The sequence below is a fragment of the Colius striatus genome, chromosome 3, assembly GCF_028858725.1.
Source record: "Colius striatus isolate bColStr4 chromosome 3, bColStr4.1.hap1, whole genome shotgun sequence".
NCBI lineage: Eukaryota > Metazoa > Chordata > Aves > Coliiformes > Coliidae > Colius > Colius striatus.
This window is the reverse complement of record NC_084761.1, coordinates 53,627,904-53,642,194: the sequence shown is the minus strand read 5'-3', so window position 1 is coordinate 53,642,194 and position 14,291 is coordinate 53,627,904. Positions and strand designations below refer to the sequence as shown.

The window sequence follows — 14,291 nt, the reverse complement described above, 5'->3', positions numbered from 1 at the left end:
CTTCAGGCACTTCTGCCCTTGCCCTAGGGTACTTGGCACTCAAGGAGGGACAATCATAGCACTCGGTTCACACTTGGGCATATACAAACATACCAAAGGTACAACCAGGATATCTTGTGAAAGAAGTACCCTCTCAGAAATAACACATAAGGTCACAATTTGGTTATCATCAAGGCTTCGTCTGCTGTCTGTAAGAAATTAGTCTACTGGTGCAGACTTGCATGAGGAGGTGGCTTGTTTGAATACTTCTGCTAGTAGCACACCATTCTCTTGGAACAGCTGCTTCTCGTATGAATATGTAAGAAGAAAATCAATTTGGAAGTTGGCTTTAAGTAACAGAAAGAAACTAATTTAAGGAGTAAGAGCAGTAAAATTAAGAAAAATGGCTATCACAACACTGCCAAGTTCAAGGAGCAGAGAGGGTGCCTAAAAGTAGCAGTGAGGGTCATTTCAATCAAATGAGAAAACAGTTAAAATACTCCACAGTGAAGTGTGCAAGCAATAATATTCTTAGCAAAAGCATTGATTCCACTCAACAAAATCATCACATTATACAAAATACAAATGAAAAATAAGTAGAAGTGAATGCCACGCTCTATTAGGGTGAAATTCCCCCAAGCTTAAGGAACTCCTAAAGCTCACATTTACTTGAGGTCTGAAGCGATGAACAGGACTTGGTGAGATCTCTCTATGGTGGAGTAAGATTAATCCCTACAGAAAGTATTTGCTTCCACTTAAGGTTATGAAGCAGCAGAATAACTGACAGCAGTGAAACCTGCACACCTATGAAAATGGAGTACATGTCTGCTTGCTCCAGGCTTTGCATCTACAAAAATAAATAAGCAGCCTGTATGAGCTACAGGCTTTAAGAAGCCAAAATGACAAAGAAGCACTCACACCAACCTACATGTGGCAACACCTCAGTAGGACAACCAAAAAAATGGAAGAATAGCATGTTACCAAATGAGCAGCAATCAATACCTGTGTTACAAGTAAAATGCTTCATTAGAGATACTAAAATGGTCTTTTCAATGGTTTCACAGCAGGTGGATCTATAAGCAGAAACCTTGCAAAAAACCTGCTGGCTCTAGCAAATTCTGCTGCCTTTATTAAAAGAAATACATTTTAAAAAATGTTGTTTATGCTCCAGCTAGAAGCCCTAGCCCCTTTATCCACATGCTTAAACCCTACTGGCATTTTAAAATTAAGTAGATATTAAGTCCTGAACAGTGTTGCTTTCTTGAACACTGATTTAGAAATGTAATATCTGTTCAAAGATAAGCTTGAATCTCTGCTTCTGGTACAACTAGCCATGCAAGACTTACTGAATATATATCACACATATTAGAGTCATATCTCAGAAGCTCAAAACATGCTGAAAAGAATCGTCAAAGTAATATCAAATATGAGATTTGACTTAAATGTCAAGCGCTAAAAATCTTAATTGCAACAGCAAGCACCTAAATAAATGCTGTGAATTTTAATAAACATGTAAACAAAGACATTTAAAAACCAAACAGCAAAAAAATGTACAAGGAATTCCACTGATGAAACTCTATTGGCAGCTCTCCATGGCTCAAGTTTCATTTGCTAATAAAATGTGCAAGCTGAAGTATACTGATTTTTAATTATCGTTACCTCAGAATTCCTTAAAATGTGTCCTGTAGCTTCCAACTGCTATTTCAAAACACTTTTTACTTATATGAAAATTTTCTTAAATAAGGAAAAAAAAGGAAACTCACTGCTTGTCTACAGAGTAAACACAAAACAAGGCCAGTACCTTCTAATACATATTTCCTTGTTGATATTTTAGAAGGCTGTGTCTAGTTCCTTAGATTTCTGAGGTGCTTGATTTTTTTTTTTAAGATATTATTTAGACCTTTTGGTTTAATAACTCATTTCTGTTAAAAGGAAAATAGCTGTATTTGCTACAAAGTCTACCTTGACATCTTAGGCTGCTTATTTTGAGTTTCAATAATTTCTTAGAATTTCAAACAGATAGACAGCATTTATCTTCATAATGGCTGTGATATTTTACCTTTTATTACATGACATAACCAGGTTTTGACTGCTACTGGTGTTTTGAGTATTATAAATTCTTACTTATGTTTTGATTTCACTATGGGATGTGTTTTGAAACAAACTATCATAGAATGGTTAAATACATTTTTTAAAAGAAAGCATTAATCAGAATAAAATAAATACACAAGACTTTAGTACTCGCTTTATTAGGCACAACATTAAAGACTAAATTCTACTTCTCGTTGTTAACCATTCATCAAAAGCTTTATTGAATAATTTAAGTGAAAACTCAGAAATGAACCAGTGAGAGAAGGGATGGTGAGCCATTTTACTGATAGCCAAAGAAGGTTAAAAAACCCACTATAGAACTAAATTCCTTACTTTCTCCTCTAATGTTTGCCTCATGATCTTGCACTCTCATGACTCATAATAGCTGCAAGCTAAATAATTTCATGGTAAAAAATGCAACCAAGAGATCTCAAGAAGTGTTTTCCTTCTTTCCCCTTCCTTACTTTTCCTGCCAGCTTTAGACCAGCATGATACCACCAATTGCTTTTCTCTTCTAAGAATGTGGAGCATAAAGTCTTTTATATCACCATTACAGTATTCCTCATGCTTCCTTACAGTCATCTAGTTCATTTAAGGTTCTTGCTGTTGGCAAAGCGAAGAGAATAGTCATCACAGCTGCAGAATGTATGGCCATATGTAGTGCCCCAGAGCAACACAATCCTAGCAAGAAACTTCCCTAGAAGAGAGAACTTCCCATGCTTGCATTTGTAACACATGTGCACACATTCTCTGGTTGCTTAATTTGCTTAACTCCTCCGATCAGTTCTACAAAATAGTCTGTTACTGGAATATCTTTCCAACATGGGCTTTTATTAGCTTTTGTTTCTAACTCTAGAAAAGCTGTAGACCCATTTCTGTGATTTAAAGTGCATACTTCCTTGTACCTGCTTTCTGTAGTTTGGAAACAAATCCTCTTAATCATAACTAGAAAAGGGAGTGGCTCCATTGGGAGTTTTGTCTTTGGAAAAACTGTAGGATTAGACCATTTCCAAATAAACACTTTGTTCTATTCATAGAAAGATAATTAAACTTTTACACTTGTTATGAAAAATTGCTCTGTTACATAATTCAGTAATTCAAATGGAAAATCTGAGTGAATAAAATGTCTTTTTTTTTTTCCTACTAGTATTTCAACTATCCCAAATCTTACCATTTCTCTTTAGACTAACCTGTATGCAGCACAGTGTAACCTGTAGTCCAGTGAAAGTGCATAGCCCAAACACAGCATTACAAACAGTTCATTTTGCCATAATAAGCATTTTTAGCATCCTTGCTTAGAACTTTTTTCCTGTTAATTCACCCTTCAAACTGAGAAAGCCACCTCAGTACACAGAATAAGCAACCAGCTTCTTAGAGCCATTTTCGGAGCAGCATTAGATCAAGCTAGAGAGAGTATGTAAGATCTACAAAAATATCTCTTTACATCCAAGAGAAAAACTGCTCGAGTGTCTCATGTTCATACATAGAGGTGGTTTTAGAAAGGGACTACTAGGCATAGGCTTGTAACGATCCTTGAACTTTAGCCACAGAAACAACTCTTTCCACTCAGAAAAGGAATAACAAGCCCAAAGTCTTGGGAAAAAAAAAAAAAAAAAGGAGAAAGAATAGTGGAGCTGAGAAAATTGATTGAAAAAGTGAACCATCAATTATAATGAATACAACAGTTTGGGGTTTCATTTATCTTCCTGGAAAAAAAAAAGAATCAGAAAATCAAATGCATAGACTGAGTTACTGTTCAAGTATGTATGATTAAGTATTAGGTGTGTGTCTTAATTCATGGAGTGCAATGATATGAATTACTCTGAAAAGCTGATAAGAATCCTTACCTAAGTATAATGGAGTAAAACAAATCTGAATGGGTCTAATTAGCTTGACGGGCACTAGCAGAGAGCAAATTCTCAGAAAGCCTCACAATGCACAAAGGCCGCCGAAGTACCCCTCGTGGCTGAAGACCTCGGCGAGCTCCCACCATCGCTTCCAGCCTCGAATCGCTGTATATTTCGCACCAGACCATATTTGGTTCGGGGCGCGGTGCAAATGGGGCTCGGGGTGCTAAGAGGAGGGGGGCTTCCCGCGCCCCACACCCCCTCCCCTCAGGGGCTCAGCCTTAAACCGCACGACCAGGCGAGACACCCGGCCCCGCCTGAGCGCCCGGCTCCCCGCGGGCACGGGCGGGCGCCCCGTCCCAGCGCTGTCCAGGGTCCCCGCCGCACCGCCCCGCGCCGCGCCGCCCCGCGCCTCGGGCGCCGCTCACTCACCATGGTGGGGGCTGCCCGCGACCGCGCAGCCCCGCGGAGGGGCTCTGGGCAGAGCGCCGCTGCCTATCCCCGGCGCCACAAAGGTGTATTTGGGGAGCGGGCGCGGTGGCGGGGCCGGGCAGGGGCCCGGCGGGAGGGGCCTCCCCGCGGGCCCAATCAGGGCGGTGGCGGGCGGCCCCGGGCCTCGGCGGGGGCGGGGGCGGCGGCGGCGGCTGCGGCCCAGGGGAGGCGCGCCGCCCCGCTGTCGGGCGCGGCGGGCCGGTGCGAGGCCTTGGCGGGCGGTGTGGAGCTGTAGTCGCTGTCGAGCTCCGCGAAGGGCGAGCGTGGCCCCGCTGCTGCCGCACGCCCCCACAGCGGCGCGTGTCGCCCCCTCTTCGTGCAGCACCGCGCCAGTCTGGATGGCGGGAGATGTCAGTTTGCGCAGGGTCAGCGGCTTCTGCGTGCAGCTTCCGCACGAGTGCCAGCCGGTGTCACCCGGGGCGGCGACACGCCGTGCTTACTGATGTCTTCTCCGCACAAGTAACCTTCCAAATGCTCTTCGATTTCAAAGTCGTGTGCTACCGTACTTGTTATATTAGCACCTTTTTTCTTCTACTATGGCTTTGATTTACTTATCGCCAGAGATATTCTGAGCAATCTACAATATGTACATTTTTACTGTGGCTTTTGAATGCAACTGTTATAGCTAAGCAACTTCAGAAGGGAAACAATACTTTTCCAAATAAGCACAGAAACCATTCAAACAATTTTGGAATATCGGATAGCCAAGATCAATTTAGAACACAAATTCGCAAAACGTTTTTTATAGTGTTGCCCATGTCTGAAATCATAGTCTTCATTCTTGCATGTCACCAGCAAAACAGAACGACAGCTCCTCGGCTTGCAAGTGTTCCCAAATACCATAGCATATTTGCAGTATTTTCACTGTGAAAATACGGCATAGGTTTTGGAAGCCCAGGATCAGAAATAGTTGTTTTGTTGGAGGTGGGTAATGAACAGTGACTGACCTCACAGTGGGATAAATTGACCTCATCAAGTGACACGGAAGCAAACAGAAGATTTCACCATGAAAAACAGGTGTTGTAAACTGAAGGATGAGCTTGGGGGAACACCATACAGCTACAGAACAGGAGTAGAAAGGCTATAATTTATTGTAGCTCACTGTTGTAGCATAAGAAGCTAGTGAGGAAGAGAGTTGAAATAATAATTCAACTAATAATAATTTTAATAATAATTTTAAAAAAGCACATCTGCAAGTGATTTTGACCAGTTTTACACAAGAGAAGGTATCAAAGCTCAAGGTGTGAATGTTTTGTTGCCTCCGTGACTGTAAGAACTGAAAACCAGTTGAATAAATATATTTGCTTCACACCATGCTTCCCTGCCTGAACTGTTAAAAGAAGAGAAACCTGTCAGCCAGAGAAAAGAACTGGTGAATTTCTTCAACTACCAGTTAGTCAGCTGAAAATAATCTGCCAAAGCCCATTTCATTGTCATTTCTGAAGTTATTGACAGGGAAGCTTAATTGAGGGCTATATAGTCTAGGACATTGTGTACCTCATAAAATTACTGTCTTAATAGATCATTTTTTATGCAATCTCTTGACTCCAGAAACAAAAATTAGTCTCAAGGCAGTCTTGCTAATGTTTGCCCTCACCTGCAAACTACCTTAAGTCCTGATGTTCAGTCTCACTTTTCTTGCCTCAGAATCAGCTTTTTTTGTAAAAAATAGTAGGCCTAGCTTCTAAGCAACTGATATAAATGAATTCCGTTATCAAGTTTCTGTACCAAAATGGAGCAAGAGCTTCTGTTGCACGGAGAATAGCTATTCCAGGATGAACTGTGCAAATTCAGATATAATGGTCAACGCACTATGGCCAGTGTGACAAATTAATGATAGGTGTCAAAGAGGAATTTAGACATTTGATGAGTAGTTGGATTGTCAGCACCCAAAGGTTTCCCAGAGTTCTTGAAAAGCCACCGTTGTTCCCATCACATCAATCACTACATGTGTACTAGTAGTGACTTGCAAACTTGCACCAAATAAAAAACAAAATACTTATGAGTAAGATCTTTGCAGTGAATATTTGGAAGAAGAAGATAATGATTCTGAAATATTAATATAAGGCAGTATTCTTTTTACTTTAGACATTGAAAAGCTAGTTCCCTGGACAAAATTAGATTAGATAAATTTGTTCTGTAAGATGCTACAGATACTAAAAAGACACTATGTTTCCATGAAGAAACACTTATATTACGCTTTAAAATGGCTGCATTTTCTTCAGTTTCTTCTTTAAATTAAAGGTCTCTTTTTTACCAAAAAAATATAAAGATTATAATATATATAATGATGGTAAGATATATGTATAATCAAATATAAGGGCATCATAATGCAGAGTATAATTAGCACTCCTAAACTGTAATTTACTGGCATCTGTTGTATTTAAATCAAGTTCTCAAAATCAGATGTCTTCAAAGAAGCACCTCTCAAATTTATCATCTCCCCCGTGGCAACTGAAGAAAAATATTTCTGTATTTCAGAAAATACAGAAAACTACAGCCCAGAGCTATGATGCTGAGAAACCAATGGCTTCAGCTTTGATGCTTCAGGCACCAGCACTGTGGAGTGAAGATGCTGGTAGATAACATAACTGCAGAAGGCAATTTGGAAGGCACCTCCAAAATAGTCCAACCTGCTGCTCAAAATAGGGTCAACTTGAGCATGTTGTTCAGGGCATTGTCCAGTTGGGTTTTTAGTATCTCCAAGGATTAGGACTCCACAGCCCCTGCAGACATTGTATTGCACTGTTGGACAACCCTCACAGCAAGAAAAAAAAGGTTTTTTTCCTGAGTTTAAATGGAATTGCCTGTATTTCAGTTTGTGCTCACAATCTCTTGTCTTTTTACAGGATGCCAGTAAGAAGAGTCTATCTCTCTATTCTTTTCACTCCTACCAGATATTTATACACATGGGTAAGATCTCCCTGAGCCTCCCCTTCTCTAGGCTGAACAGTCTCAGCTGTGTCTGCCTCTCCTCATGTGTGAGGAGCCGCAGTCCATAATGATACATTTTAAGTATTGCCATTCAATGACATTTATTGGAGACTCACGAGAAACACATTAGTTTTTCATTTCAGTGCAGAGGAGGTGCACATGACACAGAAAGGTGACAGTCAAACAATCCATGGCACTAGTAATCAAATTAGGTTTTACGGAGCAAGAAATGACATTCCTGAAGGTGGATGAGAACATGAAAACCTAAAAAAACAAATTGTGTCACGCACTGGATCTTTTCAAAAGCCTTCTAAAATCAAGCTAAGTGCCAAAAGATTGCTGCAAACTGAAATGTCAATTAATTTTGTACCATCTAAAATGCATCTGAACTGAGACTAACTGCAGGTTTTGGATAGCTCTGCCACCTGGTCAATATTCTTCTATTGCTTCACTTGTTCTTGCTGTGGAGAGTTGAAAACACTGCGGAAAACGTATTACCGCTGATGTGTTTGAAGACATCTACTAGATTTCTAATTAAAATTACATCAAATTCAGAGAAGCTTTCAGTGATTTATCCTCATCTATCTCAATTTATCCTCTTCTGGAAAGTGTTAAATCATCTCAGAAATTACTTATCCTTAAGTCTTATAAATACCTTCCTTATGAAGATGTGTCTGCTGTTTGGAAATATACCACATTTCAAAAGGGTACCAATATTATTTTTTTCTCCTTTGCCCTTCCCACTGAATGGCTGCTTTTCAAATAATACATGTCAGGTTCTTACTGTTACTCAGCTTTGGTCAGTCAGATGAGTTTTTATAGGGAGCAGTATCTACTTCGTGAAGAATCTCAAGTGTGCCTTGAAAAAGGGTTCTGTTACAGTGAACGAATTAAAGTACAGGTTTCCCATTGCTTCATAGACGTCATACATAAGCAAACAAGCTGTTGTGGAACACAAGATGTACTGTGTGTCCTCTGACAATATGTCTGTATCTTGTATAGAAAAACAATTTTGTGATGTTCATGTAAATATTTACCATGGAAAGTCACAGAAATAGTATGAAGGTTCTAAAAGCAGCGATAGATAATTAGAATTCTCAGACTTTATCTTCATTGGAAGTTACAAGTAGTCAGATTTCCTGTGGAAATGTTTTTCTGCCAGTTAGATTTGCTTTCTTGCCCAACATCCTTATTTTCAGTTGGAAGATGAGTGTAATGCTTCTTTGTACTGATCAAGTATTAATACCTCTTTTTAGACAAGGAAGTAGTGATGCTTTGCCAGTGAAAAATTTATTTCATTTCTGCAGTCATATTTAGGAAGCTCTCAACTTTAAATACAAGTTCCAGCTTGGGTAATTGCAAACTTTTTGCATCCTTTTCTAATTTAAATTGTTATGTCATCCTTCCTGTCCCAAGTGAGTTGTTATGAAATCTTTGTCATACATTCTACTAAACATTGGCTATGCCTATGCTGTGTGATCCGGAACAATTTTTCAGCTCCGTGCTCCAGGTGCGTACCCTGATGACACCCTGACTTTCTCTCAGATGAGCTCTGGAAATGCATTCCTTCCCATTGTGCCCTGATTTCCATTCAAAGGACGCCTAGATGGACAGGCAGGCAAGCAGACAGGTGGAGGAAAGCAGCTGCAGAGTGCTCCCAGAGAGCACAGAGCTCAGAGAATTAGAATTGTGGGGAGCAAAGACCATAAAGAGCATTTATGCTGTAATGAGTGTTAGGTTTTATCAAATTTTATCTTCAGATAGTGAATTTATTCCTTTAGGTACAAATATTCATGTCTAGCAAAAGTTTTAGTATTTCTTGATATGTAAGAAACTTCATAGATAAAGATTAAATTATTCATGACTTCAATGCATTTCTTAAATGCTATATCAGGCAGTGGTGGAAAACTCACACTGAGACAACGTTGCCATTCCAAACTGATTTCCCTGCTATTTAACTGCTTTTCACTGATACTCAAGTCAGCTGTTACAGAGAAAAATAATTATTCAAAACTGCTCAGTTTTAAGAAATGTTTGTTTTATGTACTGTAGTCCACAGCTGTAATGCCACCATTTCTCCACAGTCTCTGAATATCAGCTTATTTCAGCTGTTAAAATGTGACAGAAAGAAAACCTGAGCACAAGTTGGCAATCACATCTGAGGTGTTAATTTTATCTGCTGTCTTAGCATTATTGAAAAAAAAATCAATTATTATTCTTGTGCATAATAGTAGCTCTCATTCAATATTTCAATCTCTGATCTTCTAAATTATATAAAGTTGCCTAATTGCATCATTATAAAAATTGCTCATTCTCTTTTTGTTAAGGAGATTCTGCTTGCATTGTGTCAAGTACAATGGGTTCCAATAATTTTTTATGTGTTTGGATGCTATGAGAGCACAAATATATGCTAGGATCCAACTGCCTATACACATAGTATCTCAATTTTCTGTAGAAATAATTGTTCATTGAAACATTCTTAGGCAAATTCATGAAGCTTCTCTTTGGGATACTGTTTTGCAAACATCTGAATCCACCCTCGATTTTGAGGGAAACCATCATGGGTAGTTAAAGGAACTTCATTCCAGAAAACCATTTGTTTCAAAGAAAGTGGAACACAGTACTGAATCATTATCACTGAGAAAGTGAGTGCATTGTTGGCAAATAAAATTAGGTTGACCTCAGTTTTGCAAACCCTGGTTTGTATAGATAAAGGTTTCCCTTTCATTCTAATTACTTACCATGGTGAGCTGCTACTAACCATGCTGTAAATAAGGTGGGATTTTCCTGTTTTCCTGTTTTCAGTGTTTCTTCCCGGATCATTTTAGTTTGCAATATTTTAGCTTGGTTCACATGGAGTTAAAGTGAGCAGTCTACTTACAGAGCAAAGGTATTATAATCTTTCAGCAGTTTTTGCTGAATTCTGGAAATTTTGAATAGGCTCATCATACTCCAAAGATGCAGGCAGTCCTACTTGAACACTCAAGCAAATGGGAACTGCACTCCTAAGGAGTTTCCTGCAGTTTTCCTCCTCCTGCCTGTCAGATCTTTCTTTTTTTTTTTTTTTTTTTTCCCCTCCTTTACTTGTCTGTTCCTCACACCCCTCCAATTCCTTTTATCCCTTTTATTTCCTCTTTTATTTCCCAGCAATAGTGAAGGCTACTGTAAGGTAACTTTCCTCTTCTTTATTGCTTCTTTCCTTGCTGCTTCTTTTTCTGGTAATGAATAACATGTTTATTGTAGGAAGAAAGAAAAAATTGAGTGACTTGCAGAGAACCAGCAAAGAAACTGCTTCCTGCCTCTCTCTGCAGCACTAGCAGAACACTTCCTGTGAAATAACACCAGGAAAGAGATATTCCAATAATCTTTGTGAAGTCCAATGCATTGTGTCAGCTGGACACTACTGGTGTAAGAACAACCACATCTTAACTAGTTCAAGACTGATTGCAGGTTATAGTGTGTTATCACCTGAATTTCACACATTAAGCACATTAATTTTTGTTTTTCTACAAAATAAATTGTTGATTTCTTCCTGCCCCTTGCCCCACCTCCCAACACTCACATGTATGTCTATCTTTCCCTCAGTGTAGAACTTCCTAAAGTAATTTTTAATATGTCCTACATCTCAGCAGAAACCTTCTGGTTTATGGTAGGTGCGAATATTTGTCATTTCTCCTTCACCTCACACTTTTATTCGTCACAAATAATTACTTCTTTGCAGTGCACGTTGTCCTGTAATAAACCTGATACTCCTGTTCTGTTCTGCAAATCTTTCAATGGAATAAGTGTATGAGTAGATTCTTTGTATAAAATCAGTACAAAGTAACACCTATGCTCTCAGTTTTGAATAACTAAATATGATAATAACAAAAGAAGGAAATCTGAAATTGACTTAATATAATGACTAGAGTCGGAGTAAGGAAATAAGAAAAGAAATTGAGTTCTGAAAAGCCAGAAGAGCTACCTGGCAAAAGGTAAAAATAGAGGTATGAAGAATAAAGAAATGTGAATAGTAATAAGAGAGCAGCATCACTTGAGTGATTTTATTCTTTTGCCTCTGAATTTCAAATTCCATACACATTAGCTGTTCTGTGAAAATTTCCAATGCTTGGTTACACCAAGCGCCACTGCACTTGCTGCACATAGTCAATAGTAAGAATATATCCCTGCACTGCCTACACTTGTACTGTCCAGTCTTTTACTGGAAATGTATCAGTTTCTATAGATAAACAGTACTGTCCAAACTGCTGCTCACAGTGTTAATGGGGAGAAATTCGAAAGCTTCAAAAGTGTGTTTTGATATTGCCGGTCCTGTAGTAACTAGTTTGATATGAAATAGTGCTGAAAGTTAGAGCTCTATGTTAGATGTGTTTTGTAAAATTTGATCATGCCTCTTGTCAAAAAATCTCTTACCTGAGTCTTGCAATGATGAATTAATTTATTAACTTTGGTTTTGGTTCAGTATTTTCCCATGTATTTTCCCATGCTCTGATTAAAAAGATTCTGTTCTTGAGATTGGATTCTTTTTCCTAGTTAAAATAAATCTATCAGAAAAGAATACTTAAAAATGCAATTATCCCATGGGAAATACATTACTTTGGGAGATAGCTTAATATAATAATTGAATTGAAGCATTGATGTGATCTATCTGAAAGCTTATTACACAGTTTCAAAAGGACTCCATTGAAATAGAGATAAAGGCTTTAATCATGAGAAAGAAATGATTTTTTCTTCAACATCCAGGGTGGCAGTACCCTTTTGTAACTGTCATATTCATATCTGTGTTTAGGAGAGCATTGCACAAAAAAAAATATTCAGCTTAGCAGAGTGATGCAAGCTCTTTTATGAATACTAATAAAAGACATATAAAGATGAATAAAACACATACCTGAAAGGAACCCTCTGTAACTTTTTTCAAGTGTTATTTCCTGACAGTCAAGCTATTTTATGACTTTCGGCCCCAAAGGCCCAAACATCTAGCCACTGACATTACTAGATCTATTCATAAATATTGAGTTTAATACAGTATTTGATGAGTTTGTGAGTGAAGGAGATAACACAAGTCTCTTTCACCTAAAAAAGACTACTGCGGAGTCCAAATTTTGGCTTTGCATTGAAGCTCCTAGAAAATCTCTTAGTACCACATGCATTAATAGAAGGGCTTTGAAATTCAACTAATTATTATATGAGCTTAGCAAGAAAAATTTTCTAAATACTGTGTTAAATATTCTTAAATTATTCATATAGCCTTCTGGTTTTCAAATAACAAGTGAGATATAGATCTAACATTTGACTTCAGGATTGAAGACTAAAAGAAAAACAATCAAATAACAAAACACTGTGAACAATAAATGTTGTTCAGAGGGCATGTGCCCACTAATCTCTGAAATTTTGTGCATCTTACCCATAAAAGAATACTAGGATTAATGGAAATTACTAATTATCTAATGTGTGAGTCATGGCTTCTGTTTCTGTCAGTAGTGGATTTTTTTATCACATAGAATATGTATTATCAATGGTATAACAGAAAAAAAAAAAAGATCAATATCAGAGCTTTGGTTGAATTTAAAAGAACACAGATTTACTAGAAGAAGTAGAAATTAAACACAGATAACAGAAAATGGGAAGTGTGAACGGGAGAGAGGACAAGACAGAGTTCTCGCTATTTTTAGTCATGCTCTTTGATCTCCTCTCTTGACTCTGTAAAATATCATAAGCAGAAAAAAGAAAGCAAATATAGCTTAAATACAACATGTAGAGGGGATTTATCATATTTTTTACTTCCTGATATAGCTAAACACATAGATAGACATACTTTGAAATGGTTTTGAAAAATGTCTGGCCAATACAGTTTTATGGCCACTAAACTTCAGTTCATTAGAAAAGCTTAGTTTTTAACCTCCTGAGGGAATGGCACATAGGCAAACTACTTTTAAAATACAATTACGGAAATAAACTCAATGGCATGATACAAGTTTAGGGAACACAGTTGTGTACCTGGGGCAAATTCTATCTTTTTACAATGCAGCAGATATGATTTCTTTCCCTCCTGAGCTCCTTTGCTTTGTGTTTCTTTATCAGGCATGGATTAGTTGTTTAAACCAGATCTTGCTTAGTAAACTACAAATACTACTTCTCCAACCTACACCTGTACAGACATCTTTCTTTTTATCTACAGTTCCTTCAGGTTCTTGTGACTACACAGCAGTTTTCCATAGCAGATCAGCTTTAGGAAATCACTCTTTGTATTTCCAGACATCTTGTAGTGCAACTCGCCTTCTAAAAAATAAGACTGGGCAACATCATTAAGCCAGTTGAATTTTTGCAAAGCACAAGCAAATATTCAGTGGTTTGTGAAAAACATTGTGGTCTGTCTACATGTTTTGGCAATGTTTGATTGCATTCAATGGGTAGTGTACCTTGGGTTTGGAAGATAGTATTCCTTACTGTTATGATTAGAGGAATCTTTGCTGAAGTTTATGCAAAAAGTAAGCTGTAAGTGTAGGAGATGCTGACTAGCCCTGCCAATCCATTTCTTACCATAATCACTTCATTGTTTTATTTGGGTGAAAAACTATTACTTTTCTCCATTGTTTCCTCTAAAGAAGTAGGATACAATGTGACAGCACTGGATTGTATTGCACCACCATACAGCATATGGTGTCTCAGGTTCCAAGTAAAACAACATGTAGACTTGGAGCAATGTTTACATTTCTATTATGAAAGAAAATGAATATTCACATTGTAATTTTTATAATGAATGAGTTTTTTTCTATGTAAAGGAATATTTCACAGGGTGAATGTGACTTGCTTTATACAAGGGCTTGACTGAAGCTATTTAACTTTCTTGTCCCTGGATGATAATGGAACAATGAATTTGTTTGTTATTGCAAAGGAAATATTTATACTTCTGCAGTTCTTAATGTAAATAAACCCTTGAGTTTATCA

At 38.0% G+C, this 14,291-nt stretch overlaps 1 protein-coding gene across 2 annotated transcripts in view; it reads right to left on the bottom strand.

The window, feature by feature from the left end:
- Positions 1 to 4,427, bottom strand: part of GUCY1A1 (guanylate cyclase 1 soluble subunit alpha 1) — a 35,317-nt gene extending 30,890 nt beyond the window's left edge. The window contains exon 1 of one of the 2 annotated variants that reach the window (XM_061993913.1): positions 4,350 to 4,427. The gene's annotated coding sequence lies outside the window, so the exon portion shown is untranslated. Of the gene's footprint in view, positions 1 to 3,917; positions 4,101 to 4,349 lie in introns of those variants that run through there. The other variant, XM_061993914.1, reaches the window with a different exon arrangement.
- Between the last annotated feature and the right edge of the window lie 9,864 nt (positions 4,428 to 14,291).